At 35.2% G+C, this 22,168-nt stretch overlaps 1 protein-coding gene and 1 non-coding gene across 2 annotated transcripts in view; both read right to left on the reverse strand.

Annotated features, from left to right (window-relative positions):
• Positions 1-22,168, reverse strand: part of LOC106667923 (PQ-loop repeat-containing protein 1) — a 311,097-nt gene that overhangs the window by 131,276 nt on the left and 157,653 nt on the right. The window lies entirely within an intron of this gene.
• On the reverse strand, positions 15,627-15,699 carry Trnai-aau. Its single transcript has one exon. It is a non-coding gene; the product is annotated as a tRNA-Ile (tRNA).

The following is a 22,168-nucleotide window of genomic DNA, read 5'->3' on the forward strand; positions in this document are numbered from 1 at the left end:
AGAGAGAGAGAGGGAGTGACAGAGAGAGAGGAGAGAGCAGGGAGGAGAGAGAAATTGAGAAGAAAGATATATAAAGGCATAGATAGATAAAGGGCGAGAAAGAGAAGAAAGGGAGAGAGAGAGAAAGTGAGAGGAAAGAAATATTGAGACATCGATAAATAGATAAGGGTCGAAAAAGAGAGAGGGAGTAAGAGAGAAAAAAGACATAGATAGTTAGAAAAAAATATATAGAGAGAGTGACAGAGACAGACACACTGAAAGACACAAACGTCGATCGATAGATAGGTAAATAAGTAGAGAAAGCGAATGAGAAAGAGAAAAAATTCATAAAGGTGGTAGATCAATACAGAAAAAGAGATATAGATAGAGAAAGGCACAAAGATTGAGTGGTAGCTAAATAGAAGTTAGATATTTGAGAATGTTAGATATAAAGATAGAAGAAGACAGAGAGATTATATACACTAAGAGGGCCCTGGTCACCCTCTTTTTTAAGTAAATACTTGCAAATTTTTATTTTTTGTTGTTTACTATATATTTTTAAAGAAAAATATAAGATATAGCAAAAAAAGTTAAACTGAGTAAAACAATTTACCAAAAATATTGCTATGGAAACATCGAAGAAAATCTTTATACAAGGTATTGGTTGAGATAAAAAAGTCAGTGTGACAAGCGGGATTCGAACCCACGACCTTCGGCTAAATACACCACCTCAACCTACCTTTCGAATTTTCCCTTCTTTTTGCCAATTTTCAGATGTCGTGTAACTATTCGATTCTCGGCGACAAATGAAATGGCCACGGAGAACTTTAGTGAAGATATACTTCGTTTTTATTTATTAAATCCTTAGATTTCGTGGTCCGATTGACCAAATAACCTCTTTCAATTAATTTCTCTTTATGTAACTTATTGGTTGAGATAAAAAAAGTCAGTGTCACGAGTTTTATTTTATCTCAACAAATAACTGCGGCATAATATCAGACTTTGCATTTTCCATACACACAAGAAGAAAATCAGTGAGAAAATTTTTTAAAGTAATTTTAAAGTAAAGTTTTTTAAAGAATTAATAATTAAATGTACACTTTTAATTATTAAACAATTTGAGTAAATTAAATAATAAAATGAATTGTGTATGTGTATGTTTTGTGTCTCCTTGCAGGTGTATATCCTATATATAATGCGAGTAATTAAAAACTAACTTAACAATTAAATAACCTTTATTGTTGATATTTAATATGACACGTCAACATTAATAATGTACCACCGTTTTTTATGAGATGAAAACCCAAAGAGATTGGCGTTTTGATCCAGCCTTTCCAGGATGTCCGACTCAGTCCAATAACCTTCATGCCCGAAGACCTTGGGCTCGGTTTATGAGCTAAGTTTCCACTGGGAGATTCAGGAAAACGATTAGGAGATATTATGTGTTTTCCAACTAGGGGAAAATTCTATCTTTAAGTAATTTTCTTCCTTTTTTTCTTTTTTTTTTTTAAAGAATTGCTTATTTTAAAAAAAATCCAAACGAATCAGGATACGATTTTTGAAAATGACAATTATAATTCCCTAATTTCGTGGTCCGCTTGACCACCAGTTTCGAATCCCGCTCGTGCCATTAACGTTTTTTCGTCTCAACTAAAAACCTTAATTAATTGTGACAATTATAATAGTGCTCGTTTCACTTATGTTAGCAGGAGATGAGAGGCAACGAAGAAGCCAATAAATTGGCCAAGGAAAGTTCAATGAATACATCTATTGGCCCTGAATCTTTTTATAGCTAACCAAATTGACAAAAAAAGGTGGATCCATTAGACAATGGACATTAGACAACAATAAGTCCTCTGATCAATGGGAATGTAGCTCACAGGCAAGTGAAAAAGTTTGTCAAAAGACACATGGACCGGATAGGAGTACAGACAGAAGAAACATTGTACACCCAGCTGTTGGTAGACCCTGGAGTCCAACTTCGGTGGTTTGATGGATAAGACTGAGGTCTGACCACGGACTGCCAACACCCGCGGGTGGGTGATTCTCGAGTCCTGTCGTCAATCTATTGAAAATTGCAAAAGCCGGAATTACCGGTTGACTGATAGAAATAGTATGCTCAACTGTGCGCATACGTACGTGGATGGGATGTGCAAATTTGAGCCTATATAAACCAATAATCAGAAAGTAAACCCACCCTACAACTATAAAAGGAGAAGTAACCACAAGAAAAAACAACATATAACAACCTGCAATGTTTTTGAATATATGACTTTTTCAATAAAAAATGGTGGTTATTGTCAATAATTTATTTTTGTGTTTTTTAACAATATATTAAGCTTATTAACGTACAACATTGATAAAATGTACCCTTGTCGAGAACAATAGTAAAAATTTCTACTAAACATACTTATCTGGCTCATTTAAATACAATATGACCAAGTTGTTACGAAAGATTGGGACTTTGGGGCGACTATTTGCTAATTTGCGAAATTGACTTATAAGAAATAACTATCATACAATTATAAATAAATAAAATTGAACGTTACTTTTACAATATTATACGATGGCAGAAGGTTTTGCGAGAAGTCGATTGGTTTGCAAGCGAACTAATTAGATTGCCAACAAGGGCAATCACTTCGCAACTGGATATTTGGAAAGTGTTTAAAAATAATAATAACCTGTGGTGTTTAGTGACCGTTAGTCAATGATTATTTGGAGAACGTGAGATGCTGTCTGGTGTGACGTAGTTTTAGAAAAACATTTTCTTTATCGTGCCAACGTTTCGATCTTTATTGAGATCATCTTCAGGGTCTGGGAACAACATTGTTTAAATTTTACTTTTTTTTAAAAAGAAAAATGAATCTAAAATTTTTTATCATTGCATAAATTCATTTGGTTAATCTAAAATTTTCTAGAATGCATAAATTCATTTTTTTAAATTTTGTAGCATTGCATACATTCATTTTTTTAATCTAAAATTGTCTAGCATTGCATAAATTCATTTTTTTTAATTTTGTAGCATTGCATACATTCATTTTTTTAATTTTGTAGCATTGCATACATTCATTATTTTTAATCTAAAATTGTCTAGCATTGCATAAATTCATTTTTTTTAATTTTGTAGCATTGCATACATTCATTGGTTTTAATCTTAAATTTTCTAGCATTGCATAAATTCCTTTTTTTAAATTTTGTAGCATTGCATAAATTTATTATTTTAAATTTTGTAGCATTGCATACATTCATTTTTTTTAATTTTGTAGCATTGCATACATTCATTTGTTTTAATCTAAAATTTTCTAGCATTGCTTAAATTCATTTTTTTAATTTTGTAGCATTGCATAAATTTTTTTTTTTTAATTTTATAGCATTGCATACATTCATTTTTTTTAATTTTGTAGCATTGCATACATTCATTTGTTTTAATCTAAAATTTTCTAGCATTGCATACATTCATTTGTTTTAATCTAAAATTTTCTAGCACTGCTTAAATTCATTTTTTTAAATTTTCTAGCATTGTATAAATTCATTTTTTCTCATCTACAACGACTATTTGTAAAATTTAAACAATTTTTATAAATCCCAGGTCCTGAAGATGATTTCAATAAAGATCAATAAGAGGTCATCATATAAAAATTGTTTAAATTTTACAAATACTTGTAGATGAGAAAAAAATGAATTTATACAATGCTAGAAAATTTTAGATTAAAAAATGAATTTATGCAATGCTAGAAAATTTTAAATAAAAAAAATGAATTTATGCAATGCTAGAAAATTTTAGATTAAAAAAAGAATTTATGCAATGCTAGAAAATTTTAGTTAAAAAATGAACTTTTGCAATGCTAGATTATGTTAGGTTAAAAAAATTGAATTTATGCAATGATAAAAAATTTTAGATTCATTTTTCTTTAAAAAAAAAAGTAAAATTTAAACAATGTTGTACCCAGGCCCTGAAGATGATCACAATAAAGATCGAAACATTGGCACGATAAAGAAAATGTTTTTCTAAAACCTACCTCACACCAGACCACATCTCAAGATCCCGGAATAATAATAATAATAACCTTTTAAAATTATTGTTCTAGCAGTTTTGAATGTCGAAAACTGGACAATCAAAGGTTTCTCCTGTTGGAAATCAATCGTTATCAAGCCATTACTCACATAATGACAAAAGTCGCTCTTTAAACGGACGTCTCTGAGGTCGGAAAAATATCCGAGGACCATTTCCGGGAAGGGAAAAGGACACCCGTGAAATTGGATATAAACGTGGACTCAGCATCGGTAAATAACCGGCCCGCACTTGCACACTACATATTTTTTATTCTAATAATAAATCGCTGCTGCCAAACTACGATCGAGACTAAAAATACACCGATATGTTGCATAAGAATGGCCAATATTAATAACCGTCTATTAATAACAGGAATTTATATAATGCTGCGATATTCACGGCGAAACAGTTCAATTAGCATGCCGATGAATTCATTCATTACACTTGGCCGATTTGCGATTTGCACAGGCTTTATCCTTGACCCACCTACCCCCCTTCTATTGTTTTCCATCTGGATTTAAATATTCTCAATACCTAATATCCTTTACCCCTGGTACTTCTTCGACCCACATTTTTAACCTAGTTAAACGAGTTTGCCAGTTGAACACTGGGACATTTTATTTCTTATATAGCTTCGCATGGCTCACATGTTTGAGAAACTTCAGAAACTTCAAAATCAAACATATACAAACAAAAAACATTAATATCTCACTAACACTCTCTGCACTACACACAACGGTAACAGATCTACATAGAAAACATACACTTTGAGTGAGTACAAATATTTTGATTAGACCTAAAACGTCTGTACAATATACATCATTGTATAAATTCATGTTTACAACTTACATGTATATGCATAATTTAAACAATGTTTATAACTCCTATGCCCTCAATATGATCTCAAAGATTGAAACCCATTATATTTCGTGGACCGCTTTACCTATCTTTAAGTAGGTATTGGTTGAAATTAAAAAAGTCACTGTCACGAGCGGGATTCGAACCTACGACTTTCGGCTAAATACGCCGCTGCTCAACTTTTCATTTCAACCAATACCTTACATAAAGATTAATTAATTGAAAGAAGTTATTTTGTCAATCGGACCACGAAATCTGATGTATTTAATAAGGAAAACGAAGTAATCTTCACTAAAGCTCTCCGTGGCCATTTCATTTGTCGCCGAGAATCGAATCCTGATTACACTACATTTGAAGAATGGCAAAAAAGAGGGAAAATTCGAAAGGTTGTAGGTTGAGATGGGGAGTTGGTGTCCGCGTGGATCGAAGTCACGATATCCCAAGTGGTAGAGCAGCGGCGTATTTAGCCGAAGGTCGTGGGTTCGAATCCCGCTCGTGACACTGATTTTTTCATTTCAACCAATACCTTACATAATGATTAATTAATTGAAAGATGGAAACGTTGGCATGATATAGAAAATGTTTTTTTAAACCTACATCACACCAAACCGCGTCTAAATGATCATTACCTAACGGTCACTAAATACTAATATATTTGAGAAACATTGGGCAATTTTCATGCCCAAATTCCTTTCTTGTTCTTTCTTTTCCTTTCTTGTTGTTTTAACTTAGAAATATAATTTACTGTTTATTTCTATAAATAGTTTATTCAACTGAAAATGCTCGGGGCAAGGTTCGTTTAGAAGTTGGATGACTTCCAAGCAGCAGAGAAGTACGTCGACAAAAATCTAGGATCGAATTGTCGAATTATGGAATTTTACGAAAATATTGAATATACAAAAACAATGAAATTAAATATAAAATAATAAAGGATAGAAGAGACAAAAATATTATTGCTGCAATAATAGCACAGTAACATTTTTAAATAGTCCATAAAAATCTTTTATGTATCGTTTTAATTATTTATGTTATGAACCAAATTATCAGCGAAGTGAAAACCTGAATGCTGACGTAAATGCTTAATGAAAAAGAAATGACTCCCTGATTTTTCTGTAGCTAGCATTAGTAAGATGATTAAGCCTTCAACAATATTTATTTAAATAAACAGTATTTTAAATATCCAAATTGGATAAGTTTAGAATAATTGTCGTCCAAAACAGGAAGGTAAGAATTAAAAAAACCGATAAACAGGAGAAAAAAACAAGGAAATTAATAACACACGCTCACAGATATAGGCAAATAAAGATTAAAAAACATCTCGCCAGAACAAAGAAAATTCACTCAAATAACAAAAGAACTTTAGCGGATAACACACATAAAAGAATACCAAGAATCCAACCGCACAAAAAAAACATCAAACCACTATTAACTGAACGGCACCGACCAACAAATAACATAAAAATATTCGTAAAAAATCTTATCTGTAATATTTCAAAATAATGTACTAGAACACACGTAATTACAAATAGTACAAACAGGATCTTAACATATACTATACACAAAGAAATAAATTTAACACTAAAGTGGGAGACAAATTTTGAAATAATAAAACCAAAAAACACTCCTTCTATCACAATCTCGCTCACTGTCTCTCTTTCCCTTTCTCTGACTCAAACACTCTCTGTCTTTCTCTCTTTCTCTCTCTCTCTCTCTCTCTCTTCCTCTCCTTCTCTCTATCTATATACCTCTATCTATCTCTTTCTATGTTTTCTTTCTGGTCTTCGTTCTCTCTCCTTCCCTCTCACTAACTCTTTCTCTCTCCCTCTCTCTTTCTCTCACTCTCTTTCTTTCTCAGTCTCTCTCTCAGGCTTGCTTGCTGGCTCTCTCTCTCTCACTTTCTCTCTTCTTTCTCTCACTTTCTCTCTTCTTTCTCTCACTTTCTCTCTCTCTCTCTCTCTCTCTCTCTCTCACTCTCTCTCTCTCTATCTATCTATCTATCTATATATTTGTCGGTCTATCTGTCTCTCCCTGAATCACTTTCTCCCGTTATCTACCTCTCTACGCTTTTCTCTGTCTGTCCTGTATGTTTTACGTTTTGTTTTTCGTTTTATTGATACGTATGTCCTACAAATTTATAAATGTACAACAAAAAGTGAAAAAATATATAAAATTATATTGACAAATTGTTAATAAAAAACAAAACAAAACAAAAAAATTATTTTTTTCCTTATCATTATAAATTATAATTGTAAAGTACATTGAAAATACCGAAGAGGTCTAAATCATAATAAATGTGTACTGTATACTCTATAACTCACGTTAAGTGTAACAAAGGTCCAAGAGACTTAACTTTGCGTGATTAAATAAAACCATCAATCAATCAAACTCTGATTCACTCTGTCTTTCTGTCTCTATCTATTTACCTATGTCTTTCTCTGTCTATATGTCTCTTCCTTCTGTCTGTCTGAGCCTTTCTCCGTCTAACTTCCCCGCTCTTTTTGCATCTATTTATCTATCTATCTTTATTTCACTTTTTTTGTACTCTCTCCCTCCGCTTAAGGTACATTGAAATTAAGCTGTGATTATAAATGGATGAACATAACAGTTTATTTAAAAATGTATATATGGACAATTTCGGTATTTTTTAATATATCCAACCTCCCTTTCTCTCACACTCTCTCTCTCTCTCTCTCGCTCNTATATATATATGTATATATATATATATATATGTATATATATTTCTTTCTTTCGCTTTCCCGCTATATCTGTGCTATATCTGTTTATTTCTCTATATTTTCCTTTGCCCTTATGTCTCTTAGATAAACACACACAAAAAAAAAACGATTAATTGGACAAAGAAAAGCCATGTTTAGTATGAAAGATCACAACAACCGGCTTCACAGGTTCTGAGAAATGAAGCGGCAATTCAACAGAAGCTATTCAGGGACGACGTTAAAAGCAATTATCTCATTAGCGCTTGTTGAGAAATTACCCATTCTAATTTACAGCGTCTACTGTTTACATTTGGCGTTACGATAAGGGGTCCCAGTCGCGAGCCCCCCTTCGCCCACCGCAGCCGTCCCATTCCCTTTTTCCCGGCCCCTTTCCACGCTTTCGTCAAGTGTCAATGGTCAAAACGGCCGTAACAGACAGCAAGGCGACTCAAAGTCGATAGCCCGTTTTACAAACTACTCACGCCTCACTTCTAATCGGCTGGAATCCCCCTTGGGAGGATTTTACGCCCCGCAGTGCAATCAACGGCCACTCGGCTTTTATCGCCCTGCATCGATACTCTTAATGAGTTTACAATTCATACAACTTGTCTCGTTGTATGCTTTGACTACCGATGTACAGAACGTATTAGGGGGAAAGACGAACAAATAAATATACAAATTAGGTTTATCAACTTTGCAAACGAGTTTACAGGATAGTTCTTTATAAACCAAATCAGTATGTTACAGTATATTATAATTATTTGCAGTTTCTAATTTTTTTAAACGAAAGTTGACTTTATGGTTCATCCCTTATGAAATAATAAACGGAAATTGGCTGACTCTATTCTTCAAATGGTGGGCAGTACCATACATAAACTACTCAACAACAGATTTTTTTTTTCTTTTTTTACGGGTTCGCAACAGCATATGTCATATAAACCCTCAGGGTGCCGGTGTTTTTGAAAAAAAAGCCCATTTGTAAGTATGTCGGGTTCGAATGCAGGGCCGCTGGATTCGAACCCGGGACCTTTATCTTACAGTGATGAGCGCCGTGTCAAACATATCGTTGCGGCCATCGACGCCCCCCAAAATTTTTATTAAATATAATTAAAAGCTAAAAAGATATAAAAGAATACTGAATTTTAGCGTTCATAATTTTACCTAATTTAGAGGCTGAATAGAGAACCAAAGACAATTTAGTTTTCAAACTAACATCCTCTCAATTCAACTAAAATATACTAGTTTTTACGACTTTATTTTCATGAATGATATAAAATAACATAATATCATCTAAAAGCTTAAAGACATCGCTAATATTGGTTTACATTTATTAGGTTTCCTGGTCCGCTTGACAAAATAAATTCTTTTCAATTAATTATTACCAACTTCCCATCTCAACCCCACCTTTTGAATTTTCCCTACTTGTTGCCTTTGTGACACTGACTTTTTTATCTCGACCAAAACCTTAATTAAAGATTAATTAATTGAAAAGAATTTATTTGGTCAAGCGGACCACGAAACCTAATCAATGTAATAAGCAAAATGAAGAATACTTCAGTAAAGCGCTCCGTGGCCATTTCATTTGTAAATTGATAATTATAGATAGATTACACAACATTTGAAAAATGGCAAAAAGGAGGGAAAACTCATAAGGTGGGGTTGAGATGGGAAGTTGGTGTCCGAGTGGATCGAAGTCACGATAGCTCTAGTGGTAGAGCTGCGGCGTATTTAGACGAAGGTTGTGGCTTCGAATCCCGCTTGTGACACCGACTTTTTTTCTTTATAGGTTGAGTTGTTAAGCTAGGTATGTTTTGGGTTACATGCACATCTTCTACCGTAATCATGCATAGAACAGCATTTTGGATTACCTGGAGCTTAGCAAAATTAGATTTAGGCTCATTTGCCCAAATGGTAGCACCATAAGTTATTAATAGACATGTGTCATACGTCATAAATAAGTTTTTAATTTTTACCATCCATACCTAATCCTTTAATAAAGACTGGTTTCTTAAGACGTTCCATGCTTTTTAGCAAGGTCGTAGGTTCGAATCCCGCTCGTGACACTGACTTTTTTTATCTCGACCAAAACCTTAATTAAAGATTAATATATTGGTTTACTTAAAATTCCGTTCGATTTGAACATATACAAACTAAAAGTTTAATATTTGTATTTTCGCTTACATAAACAAAACAAAAAGAGAAAAACTGTACAATTATTGATCTCAAAATAACAAAATTATACTTTATTATTTCTAGAGTCAGACAAATTACGATCCAATAGATATACTTGTTTACAATAACATACCAATGCTGACGAGTTTTTTCCATTAAGATACTCAAACATTTCTTCTTCAGTAAATTTAACTGAGTCTAGCCACTTTACTCTTATCTGTGAAATGGTACATGTTTTCCATAAATAATGTACACATTGGACACCCTTCATTTTCATTTAATTCATTCAGGACAATATAAACACTTTTTTTGATCTCATGGAATTTAGAATAAACGTGTCGTGATTAGTGACCATCAGTCGACGATTATTCGGAAATCTTGAGATGCGGTCTGGCGTGATGTAGGTTTCAGAAAAACATTTTCGTTATCGTGCCAACGTTTCGATCTTTATAGATATCATCTTCAGGGCCTGGGAAACATTGTTTAAATTTAACATTGAGTGTATAGAGTAATGAGTGAGTAGAAATACTTTGATTGAATATAAAAAATATTTTTTGCATTGTATAAATTCACTTTTTTCCACATCCTACATGTATTTGTTAAATTTAAACAATGTTTGTAAATCACAGGCCCTGAAGATGATCTCTATAAAAATCGAAACGTTGGCACGAAAAAGAAAATGTTTTTCCTGATGTTTATATATATCCATTATATTTAGTGGTCTGATTGAGAAAATTACTTCTTTCAATTAATTAACCTTTTTATGTAAGGGCTTGGTTGAAATGAAAAAGTTAGTGTCACGAGCGGGATTCGAACCCATGACCTTCGGCTTTATGTATATACCTGTATTCACGCTGGATTCTCGAAAATTCTTGAACCAGAATAGCTCTTTTCTTCATGGCCATCTATTATTCGACATGTTCACAATTTTAATGTAATTTAAATGTAACAAGGTGTGAAGCTGTGGCTGAAAGTAAATCAAATTGAACTTTATTTCCATGTTTGTAAAAGCAGAGAGCGTCTCAACAGAGAGGCGAAAATATTTTTTTTAACAAGGATTCTAGGGGGGGGGGGTGGCCGCAACGGTTTACGCATTGACATGGCGCTCATCACTGGGTAAAGGTCCCGGGTTCGAATCCAGCGGCCCTACATGTCGAACTTTAAACCAGCCCTAACCTGCCCATAAAGCAATAATATCTTGCTTAGAATTCCGTGTGCATATTCAAAGATAAACTAGGCGTTAAATCAACCCAAATATTTTTAATAATTAGCTACTTTTACAAATTGGCGTTCAACAAACCAGTTTTCATTTTTCATTTATGGCAGGTCTTCCCCCATTTTCAAGAAACAAAAATTCTGGATTTTTTTAAACAATACGTAAATCCCATATTTTAAAGAAGTTGTTTATATTATTTATGATGAGTTGTAGTGTTTGAGGACAAGATGATAATATCATCGGCATAACTTAGAATTTTGTTCTTAATATACCCGACCTTGATATCACCGCTACCGAGAATATCTTTAAGGTATTTAACAAAAAGTGCAAATAAGACCGGGCTCAGAACAGTTCCCAATTTTACTCCCACTGCAATTTCAAATTCTTCACTTTTACCTCCTTTACACCATACACCTACAGTACCTGTTAGGAATGATTGCACTGATCATTTTTATTAATAATCCCAAGCTATGTAGTTTGTAAACCAAAGAATGTCGATTGATGGTATCAAAGGCAGCCGAAAGATCAACGAAAAAGGCGAATACCTTTTGCCTCTTTTGTGATATGTGAAAAATTAATTACACTCGTTAGGATGAAAATATTGTCCATCTTAAGTCATCCTGGGTTCCTTTAGAATTTCTTTATTGGCCCATTCATTTATTGTAGAAAATGCCTTCATTTATTTTACTGATTGTATTATTACAGGAGATTCTTCTGTAATTACTGACCTAACAATTTCCGATCCTAAACAAAGGAAAAAATGTAAAATATAGTACTAAATCGTATTATAAGAATCTTTTTGTTTCATCTAAACAAATATTTTTTTCTTAAAATTGCTTATAATTTGGTTTGTATAAAAAGTAACAGTGAAATTTGAAATTTACTTACTTTACAGAAAATTTGACGTAATATTATATTCTTTTTTTTTAGTTAATTTTGGTTCCAAAGGGTCTAAACGAAACGAGTAAATATTGATTGATCGATCGATACGCGATTGTTTGGCACAAGAAGCAAAGTCCACAATTTGCTTATCTTCTTAGAGTTTTTTAAATAAACAAGGCTGATAGGTAGTAGATAGAGATCTGCCGATTTTTTTTTCTTTTATTACCGAAGTTTAGACGTTTTAAAAACGACCAAAGGTCATTTTTTAAATTCGTTGGTTATAATTTTTCTGGATAAATTCAAGTATGTTTCGTACATAATTATCACAATCGGATGTAATTAGCATATAATCAATTACGCAGACATGGAATAAATGTTCAAATAGTCGTTTTTGTACTAATCGTATACATTTTAATCTATAATCGGAGAAAAATTAATTATTATTATAAAATAGAGATAATGACTATTGTAAATCCAGGTAAATTAATCAATTTTTAAATAATAATCCTGCTCTGAGAACTATTTATTGGTTTAGATAAGAAAATGTGTAGAGTAACTAAAACGTTTGTGACTACCAAAGAAATACAGTTTTCAGGGGGGGGGGATGTTTAAAAATATAATACAATTAATTAAGGTTTTTTGTTGAGATAAAAAAGTCAATGGCACGAGCGGGATTCGAACCCACGATCATCGGCTAGATACGCCGCTGCTCTCCCACTTGAGGTATCGTGACTTCGATCCACTCGGACACCAACTTCCCATCTCAACCCCACCTTTTGAGTTTTGCCTCCTTTTTTGCCATTTTCTAGTAAATATTATTTTACTTGTGATAGATAACATCGCATCATATATAAAAAAAAACCTCCAATAAAAATATCATCTGATGTGCCTTAAAATACCAATAACCTGACCATCGCTTTAAAATTTTACCTGTAATCAATATGTGCAATTCACGACGAAGAATACAAGAAATACACTTATTCAAATGATTAAGCAATAAGTGTCGTCCAAATTAACTATCTATCTGGTTGTATTATCTATTTATCTATATATCTACGTATTTAATATTTATCTTGTTTTATCAAACAACTGATGTTTTACTTTATTATTTGGCTATCAGTTGCTTGTATGATCAGTAGTAGGATTAGATTTCACAAGGAAACGGTACCGTCGCTTTAACTATTCGATGTGAAAGTGTAGATATTCCGTCAAATATGGTACAGCCCTCGGTTTCATTTGTTGGAAAACAGCAAAATATCTGGAACGATCTTGTTTATCATTGCCATAAAAAAAAGGGCCGTTTGTGATCTGCACGATCTTCTGGGCGGCCAGGATCGGCTGGTTCAGGACTGTACCGTAATTCGTAAGATTTACCGGTTTTGATTTCTAAAGAGATCCGTTAAGCGGACGTTTGAACGTGCGTCTCCCACGGTTTTAAACACCGGAGCAAGTTTCTATTTTTTGATCGATATCAAAAGAAAATAAAAGAATAGGTATAAAAGCTGTATTGATTGTTCTATTGGGGATTAAATGAATAAGGAAACGTTAAGAGATTCTCCCAGATTCCGTTTTATTTTTAAAAAAATCATTGAGCATTTTATAAGAATTGTTTCTTTAATGCACGATGAGCGAATTAATTTCGGTACAGAAATCTGTATGAGGTTGGCACTTGAAGACTTTCTAAAGGTCTTTGAACGAGCCAGCCTACTTTTACCAAGCTTTCTTCTACTCGCCTTACTTTCTAGTTCCGTTTCGTAACCCCTCTCCAGTCCGCCCGCAATCAAGAAAAAAAACTGCCTTCTTCCTGAAATGTAAAAAGAAGAAAAAAAATGTGAGGCGTCTAACGCGATGATCTCCTATTTATGTACGAAACCTCTACGTTGACTCTTTACATCATAGAGGTGTAGTTTTTTGTTGGATTCTGCTGACAGAGGGGAAAAACCAGAACTGGATTCCAGCAGATATAGAAAACTGCGGAAGTATACAAATTAATAAAGTCAAACAAAAAAGAAAATAATATATATACAAAGATCGAATCATTTCTCGCAATAAGCCATGCATTTTACACGGTTAAATACAAATGAGAAAAAGTAAAGGATGCTGACCTGGCGCGTCAATAAATCTTTTTAAATCAAACTCTTGGCAGGATTTAATCAATTTTTAACAAATCAGCTTTTTAAAGTTGGTGGTGTTCGTTGGATTGTAAGTAGATGATCTCACGTTGAAATGAACGACGATCACATTCCGAGGTCCATGTATTCTCGCTAGTTTCATTTTTTTTTTTTTATTGAACACTCGCTGGCAAACCAACACTGCAAAATTTAAAACTGCCGGACGGATTATATTGTTTAAAAATCTTTAAGTAAGGTATTGGTTGAGATAGAAAAGTCAGTGTAACGAGTGGGATTCGAACCCACGACCTTCGGCTAAATACGTCGCTGCTCTACCACTTGAGCTAACGTGACTTCGATCCACACGGATACATCAAGTGACAGTGACTTTTTTATCTCATCCAATACCTTACTTAAAGATTAATTAATTAAACCTAATTAATTGTTTAAAAAGTTAATACCCAAAACTAACGAACCAGTTAATATAGATGGACCCAGAAAAATGATCAGTGTAGAGCTGTTCATCCACTTGCAGAAACACGAATACGACAAAAATTAAGTCAGCCAAAGCTCCTACTTTAAAATAGGAGACTTATACTGCTCAAAAAATTACTAATACAGTAAACTTTTATCTCTACATTTAAAAAAAGCCTACACCTCGCGGTATTCCCAGACAGTCACCTAACCAGGATTAACCACGCCAGGATCGGACGAGATGTTTTAGCGTGGTATGGTCGTTGACGCCCAGTAGGGTTTTTCTCTGATTATACAAAATGCCGCGTAGTCATCTTATACAAAAAACAAACTAGGACCGCGGTTGACATGTGGTTACGGCGTCCGACTCTTATTTGCCACTCTACGGGACCTGGGCTCGAAAATCTCGGCACAGCCCGTGGTTTTTTAAAATTGAGAATACGCCTCATCCCCAAGACCCATTGGCTTTTGGGATGTTAAGCATTCCTGTATAGCAGGGATCGCTTTATTGCCTTATGTTACTTATAAAGTAAATACCCAAAACTAACAAACCCGGTGTGACACATGAACCCAGGGAAATGATCAGTGTTGGCCAGTTAAACCTGAGTTCGTCTACAAGACACACGAACACCACCAACTTCGCCTTTCTCTTTTTTCTTTATCTGCTCACCCCTCGCCAAAAAGCTACCAGGCGTTAGCTGCCGTTAGTGACGTGCGATACCAATACGTCTAATCTTTTCAAACATTTGAAAAGAAAATATCCTTGATCAATTTTCTCCAAACTCGATAACGATGAAATTGAAACGTGTTGACAGCTTTTCCTTGTTCTTACCGACTTGCCCATGGTATGAAAAAATACTTAAAAATATAAAAAATAGCAAATTTTCGTTTATTTTAACGCATGAGCGTATTTTACCTACAAGTCGATAGTGAGTAAGTTGATCATTTATGAATAAACGACAAAATACTCATATGAGTAAGTACTCGTTAGTATCGAATAATTTCTGTCGATACTTGAATAGTTTAGAATATTTCTTTCGATACAAGTATCGAGTACTGGTATCGAATATTTTCTGGTATTGCATGAGACCCGCTAGTTTTATATTATCATATTTTTTTCCATTAAATAATCTTTAATTAGGTTTTGGTTGAGATAAAAAAGCAAGTGTCACGAGCGGGATTCGAACCCACGACCTTCGGCTAATTACGCCGCTGCCCTACCACTTGAGCTATCGTGACTTCGATCCATTCGGACACCTACTTCCCATCTCGACCCCATCTTTTGAATTTTCCCTTTTTTTTGCCATTTTTCAAATGAGAGTTGTTTATCTCCACCAAACCTTAATTAAAAATTAAATATTTATTTGGAAAAGAATTTGTTTGGTCAATCAGGCCACGAAACCCAATAGATTATCCTATTTGTTTAAATAAGTCAAAAAGAGCAACTCCAAATAAATCAGCTAAAAAACTTTCATGCCTCTCGATTTTTGGCGGGCTCGCTGGCAAAAACAAGCTGTATTCTACTCCAATGCTTCATCGAAAGCAATATTTTTAAGCATTACTCTTTTAATTTACATTCTATTTTAATGCCCATCTTTATCTTACACCTGGTCTGGACTGCATAACGTTGTCCATGTATAAACGTTGTGTTTTTTGAATTTATAATCAAGCCTATTTTCTCAAAATTTTGTCCTTGTGACTTATTTATGGTGGAAGCAAATGCTAGACTGTCTGGGAATTGCAACCCTTTTTGCAACCCCCTTGCAAAACAAAGGTATCTTTTCATGTATCTAAATATAGACACCTACGTAATATATAATATCTTTTTATACCCGGCTAATATTTCGCAGTTTAGTATCTTTCTATCAATTTTTCATAATATCTAACGGGTCCAGTTACACAAACTGTCTCTATGCATAAATTTCTTAATAATGTAGCTATACATTCTGTTTTTAGGTCCAATTCTGCAAGAGGCTAACCCGAAGGTGCCATTGATAGTAAATATTCAATGGGATACTGAAAACTTACGTTTTCATTGTCGGTTTTATCACCAGCTAGTGACTCAGCACGTAGGTAGACCTTTCACAATAAGTTGATTGACTTTTTCACTTCAACATTTCTACTTGCTAATATAGCTTTATTACTCATTTCTTCCTCCGATATTTATAGTCTTTTCTATGCATTACTGGGGGGTATTCCGATATTTTATAACCAATTTGGGAATTCAATGGCATATCCATCCGAACGCATGTCGTTGGAAAATTTGAAAGATGTTCCACAACGCGCTATTTTTAAGTATGCTTCATAAATTTGTCTCCTACTTTATTTATTTTACGACTTGTAAAATCTCTTAAAAGTCACCACTTATTATAAACATTTTACCAGCAAATGTACGATCGTCATTAACTATCAATATTGGCAAATACGGTTTGGCAAATCATCGAAACTTCAACCCAGATGAAAATGTCTCTTTCTTGGACTGCTGTTATAGTTTACGTGACCAGTTCAGTGGAACGCAGTCTTCAACTAAATTAAAGGTAACTCGAATTGTTTATGTCCTGTCCAAACCTTTTTTTTTTTTTGCCTAATGATCTTTGCATAGTAGCCATGACTAATTCTTATATATATGTTGTTCAAATTGGGGGTTATCGGGAAAAAAGGGCCAGAGGCGACGGTGGGAATCGAACCCACGACCGCGGCGTGAGAGTCTCTCATGCTAACCACTCGGCTATTAATTCCTAATAAATATAAAGTACAATATAAACATAACTTCGGCAATGAATAGAAAAAAATATGAATAAAAAATTAATTAACACATATACACAAGTAAGTCCAATGTAGAATAAAAAGAAACAGAGAAAGAAAAAACAGAGGTACAAATCAATGAAGTAGCGCTGAATTTTCTGAGATTGGAGAAACAAAACTATAAAATATCAAGAGACAGAGCGGGGAAAGAGAAATAAGTACTAAAAATACTTATTGTTTGTTAAATCCAGTAGACTTCGTGGTCCGATTACCAAATAATATCTTTCAATTAATTAATCTTACATAAAGATTAATTAATTGAAAGATGTTATTTGGTCAATCGGACCACCAAATATAATGAATTATTTAATACGATGTATATTTTCACTAAAGCTCTCCGTGGCCATTTCATTTGTCGCCGAGAATCAAATAGATTACATTAGACATTTGAAAAATGGCAAAACGGAGGGAAAATTCGAAAGGTTGGGTTAAGATGGGACGTTAGTGTCCGAGTGGATGGAAATCACGACAGCTCAAGTGGTAGTACAGCGGCGGATTTAGCCGAAGGTCGTGGGTTCGAATCCCGCTTGTGACACTAGCTTTTTTATCTCAACCTTTATTTTACATAAAGGTTGTTTGTTAAATTCATTTAGTATTAGACTTCGATACGACCAGGCCGCATTTGCATAATTAACCAAAGGCGTCCAATCTGGTCCGTTGGGTACATCATAAGTTCTTTCGGTTCTTTCGTCAAACGCTGATAAACGGCATGGGGACAAAATGGAATATGTCTACCTTTACCCGGTAATTGCAGAACTCAGGGTCCTGTTGGATGAGGAGAACATATGCCTTTTGTAGGATGTTCAGGAATTCTCCTCTTAGTTTTACAATCCAATGTTTGTCTGTAATGCTCATGCTATGATTTTTATCCCCAAATAAACTGGCACATCTAACCCCGTCATCAAGCATCCTTTATATACGGTATCGATGGGAAGCCTGTGCTATTTCTATGTTGCTTACTATAAAATTATCCATCAGTCGACTAATAATTGAATGGAGTTGAAGGGAAAAAGGCCTAGGGTTTTAAAAAGGACAAACCTATTCCTACCCTCTCAACCAGTCTCGCCCAGTCAGCAGACCACGATATCCCCATCCTGACGATCTCGTTAGCCCCTATACGTGGAAATGGGGAGTGATCCATTTGGAGCATCTTAACCAGGTAACAAAATGAAGAGTCAACGCGAATAGGCAGGGTCCAAGGTCAGTTTCAATTGACGTGTAGCTTGAATGACAGAACAGTTTTCATATGAAAAACCACAGCACTAGATCCACCTCCACGAATTCTTGTAACACAGGATTGACCATTAAAGATATGCAGATTAGCCTTTAGTGGGATCTGGGGCTGCCAAACAAAATTAAGGGTTTGTTGGCCCAACACGACATCTCCAAGAAGTGAGGCTTCAAAGAAAGTTGAGAAGTTAGTTGTACTCCTAGGTTTGTATAGCAATTTACCAATTCTATGTCCTGACACATTTTCACAGCACTTTCGAGCCAAGCTTACCTCCTCTGCGGTAAACTGCTATCTTCGACTTTTCAAGATTCACCCTAAGATTCTACATGTAACAGTATTTCTCTAGCTTGGTAATATTCTTTTGTATGAAATGTGGATTATCAGCTAGGATTACAATTTCAGCTTATATGAGTGTTTTTATGTTTCTATTCCCGTCACCAATAGAACTTCAAAATCGTTCAAGAACAGCGCACATAGCGGGGACTTAATACACATTGCCTAATTAAACTGCCAACATTAAATTTCGATCTTCTAAACGGAATAAAGTATCGATGTATACGTGTCGTAGGTGAAGATTTTGAAGAAACTGAAATAATCCCTGCGATAAATAAAACGAAACGTAATGAAATTAAAAAGCAATATATCTCGGTTGACCCTAGCATTATCTCGTTTGTTTTCTTTAGCTTCTTGAAATTGTTTGCGCTGATATAACAATTGCCCGAGATAACCCTTGTCACTCGAACGGAAAATCCCACATCGACTTGCGACAATGTTGGAAGGACGGTCGAATTTCCACCGACCGGAGGAAATGCAGTGCCGTTGGCAAAGACCGAGATTGACGTCAACATTTATATTCGGCCTGGACGCGGGGCCGGTCTATTTTCGAATAAATGAAACGCCTGTGTATATTTAGGCGGGAAATCTCGTCCGGCCGCTCGGAAAAGGGGCTGGGCCTTTTTTTCCGACCGATTGACAGAACGAGCCCGTGGCCGAGTCGCGGTTTTGGTTAAACGGCCGTGAAATTTGTTTTGATTCACCAAATGGGCTCTCATGGCCGGCTTTTTCCCCCCTCACGTACTCTCCTTGTTATGAATGAGTATCGTAAAAGGACTGGGTAATTGCCCCTTTCGACCTACGTTTTTGGCTTTTCAATCGCACCTCACCCCAACCTTGTCCAGCCTTGCCCGATTTAATCAGCTGGTGCTTAAGAAAACGATCGGTGAATTCGAGAGAAGCTTGGAAGCTTTCCAGATGAGATAACACTTCACATACGCATAGATTGTGAAGAAGAGGCTCGATCGGCTATCGACGGAGTGATCAAAACCCCAAGATTTTCACTTAGTATGTTATCTCCTGCCCACATCCGGCATGCCCTTGGACAACACCGATCAAACTATAGAGGGGAAAAAGGAGGTTGAATTTATTTCTATCGAAAATAGCTTGATAAGGCCAAAATTACTAACAACTCACAAAGCAACGAGTTGAAACAAAATTAAACAGCTATACTTACTTGGTGAATCAAAATAATGCTATTGACAAAGCATAAAATTCCAAGTAATCCCTATAGCATTAACATTAAAACACTCAGAACAGAAACATGCAAAATAATTAGTCAAAAAACTAAACTTACTACATCTCGAACAAATCTGAATCTCTTTAAAAATTGAAAACTAAAAACATTCATTGAAAGATATTTAAACAAAAAAATCATTAATCATCATCAATATAAAAAATACAAAATAAAATAAAAAGGCAAATCGTTTTAGTCCCAAGATTTCATTGTTTTCTCAAAAACCACTCAACCTAGAAAAAAAATAATTAAACAGTATTTGCCCTATATATCTGTACTTTCAAGTAATGCAATAATTATAGGTATTTTAAATTTCTTAAAAAAGTTTAAAAAATTAAATTTTTGTTTTCAAATGGTAGTATTCAAATGGTATTCATTTTCATTGCATATTCATCAAGCCGAAAACCATTTGAAAAATCCGTTTATAAAAATGTTAGATATACAGAGTACTTACTAGTATATAAAAGTTACTAGTGACCACCCTGGTTTTCTCAAAAACTAAAGAACCCATCTCTTCGCCAGCAGCCAAATATAAAATGGCACCGATGAACACGGCCGGAGATCGGAGTTTAAGTTAATAATAAGATTATTTCGGCTCCATCGGGAATGGAATATTCCAGATTGATTAGGAGATGTTAGTTTAGGAAGAATTAAATGAAAGAATAAATAATGAACGAAAGGAGTAACTGAAGACTCACTGTTTAATGAAATTTCTGTGTCTTACAAGATGGCCGATGATCGTATTGGAGACCTGAAGGCGATGAAGGCCTGAAGGAGATGAAGTCCTGAAGGCGATGACGGTCTGCGAGCGATGAAGGCCGTAGAGCGGTGAATGCCTCTGAATGCGATATCGTACGTTGTTCGGCGATGACTAGGCCAGTGCACCGGCCTCTTTCCTGCAGCGTCGATGATGATGGATGATGAAATCCAAATGGCGATGGTATTGAGATGATGCAATCCAGGCGGCGATGCTAGTAAGATGATGGAGTCTTCGGGGATAATGATGGAGGATTCATTCGTGGGATTATGATGATGGTAGATATATGAAGAGAGATAAGATATTAAGGGCGATGATAGATTTGGGACCATGCGGTAGGGAGATGGGATGCACGCGGAGTTAAGGAATTGATTCTAATGTCAATACGCGGACATTCGCGTGACGATAAATGTGCATAGCAAAGCAACCAAAGCAAATCCGGGCGATCTTACACGGTGGTTAATTACTATGGTGCAACACTTTTGGGAGATCGAGCGATATGAGTTGTGCTCACTCCGAGAGCTGGCGGAGAAGAGAGCCCCAAAAAAAAGGCTGGAAGGGATGGGTTTTTTAGGAAAAAGGAGGAAAGTGTGTATAATTGGTGGATTTTGAGAAGATAGGGGTTGTAGATAGAGGGTGTACGTCACAAATCGGGCGCTTCGCTGACGGAGCCGCGCCCTAACACCATCCTAAATGAAGTAAAACTTGATTTGGCAAGGCCTTTATCAAACGATTACGAATCGTTTGGGTAAAGTTGGCCTCACATCGTATGCCTCTTTGAGACGACCTGCAGCAACAGCTCGCCACCAGCAACTCAGGTGCAGAGTGCAGCGAGCGCCTAGAAGAGAACACCAATAGGAATGCAGTTATGTTTACAGATAAGTCGCGTTCTTTTTGTCTAGTGAAAGCAGGCGCCGAAGAGTCTACCGAGAACAGGAGATGCGTACAATGCCCCAGTTCGTGCTCCCTTCAGTGCACTTTGGAGGAGGCGGTGTTCTGGTCTGAGCTGGGATGGTTAGGGATGGTGTGGTAGTGGTGGACGGCCTAAATCGAGAAGATCCAGTGTAGATAAAGAAATCTAAACTTGCGACTGGCGCAGCAATAATCAGGCCGAGCTGCTTGCGTTATATAAAACATTGGAATGGGCCATGTAGGAAGAACTATCCAGGAAACCGCAAATAAAAATGCTGCGAATTTATTCAGATAGCAAAGTGGCACTAGCACAACTCCGCGATCGTCGAAGCCATCTACCAGTTGTTGAGAAAATCAAAGCCTTGAGCAGAAACCTACAAGAAAAAGGATGAAATTAAAATTACATTGGGTAAAAGCTCACGCTGGTCAAAAA

The sequence above is a fragment of the Cimex lectularius genome, unplaced genomic scaffold (genome assembly GCF_000648675.2).
Source record: "Cimex lectularius strain Harlan isolate CLEC.00 unplaced genomic scaffold, Clec_2.1 scaffold120, whole genome shotgun sequence".
Taxonomy (NCBI): Eukaryota; Metazoa; Arthropoda; class Insecta; order Hemiptera; family Cimicidae; genus Cimex; species Cimex lectularius.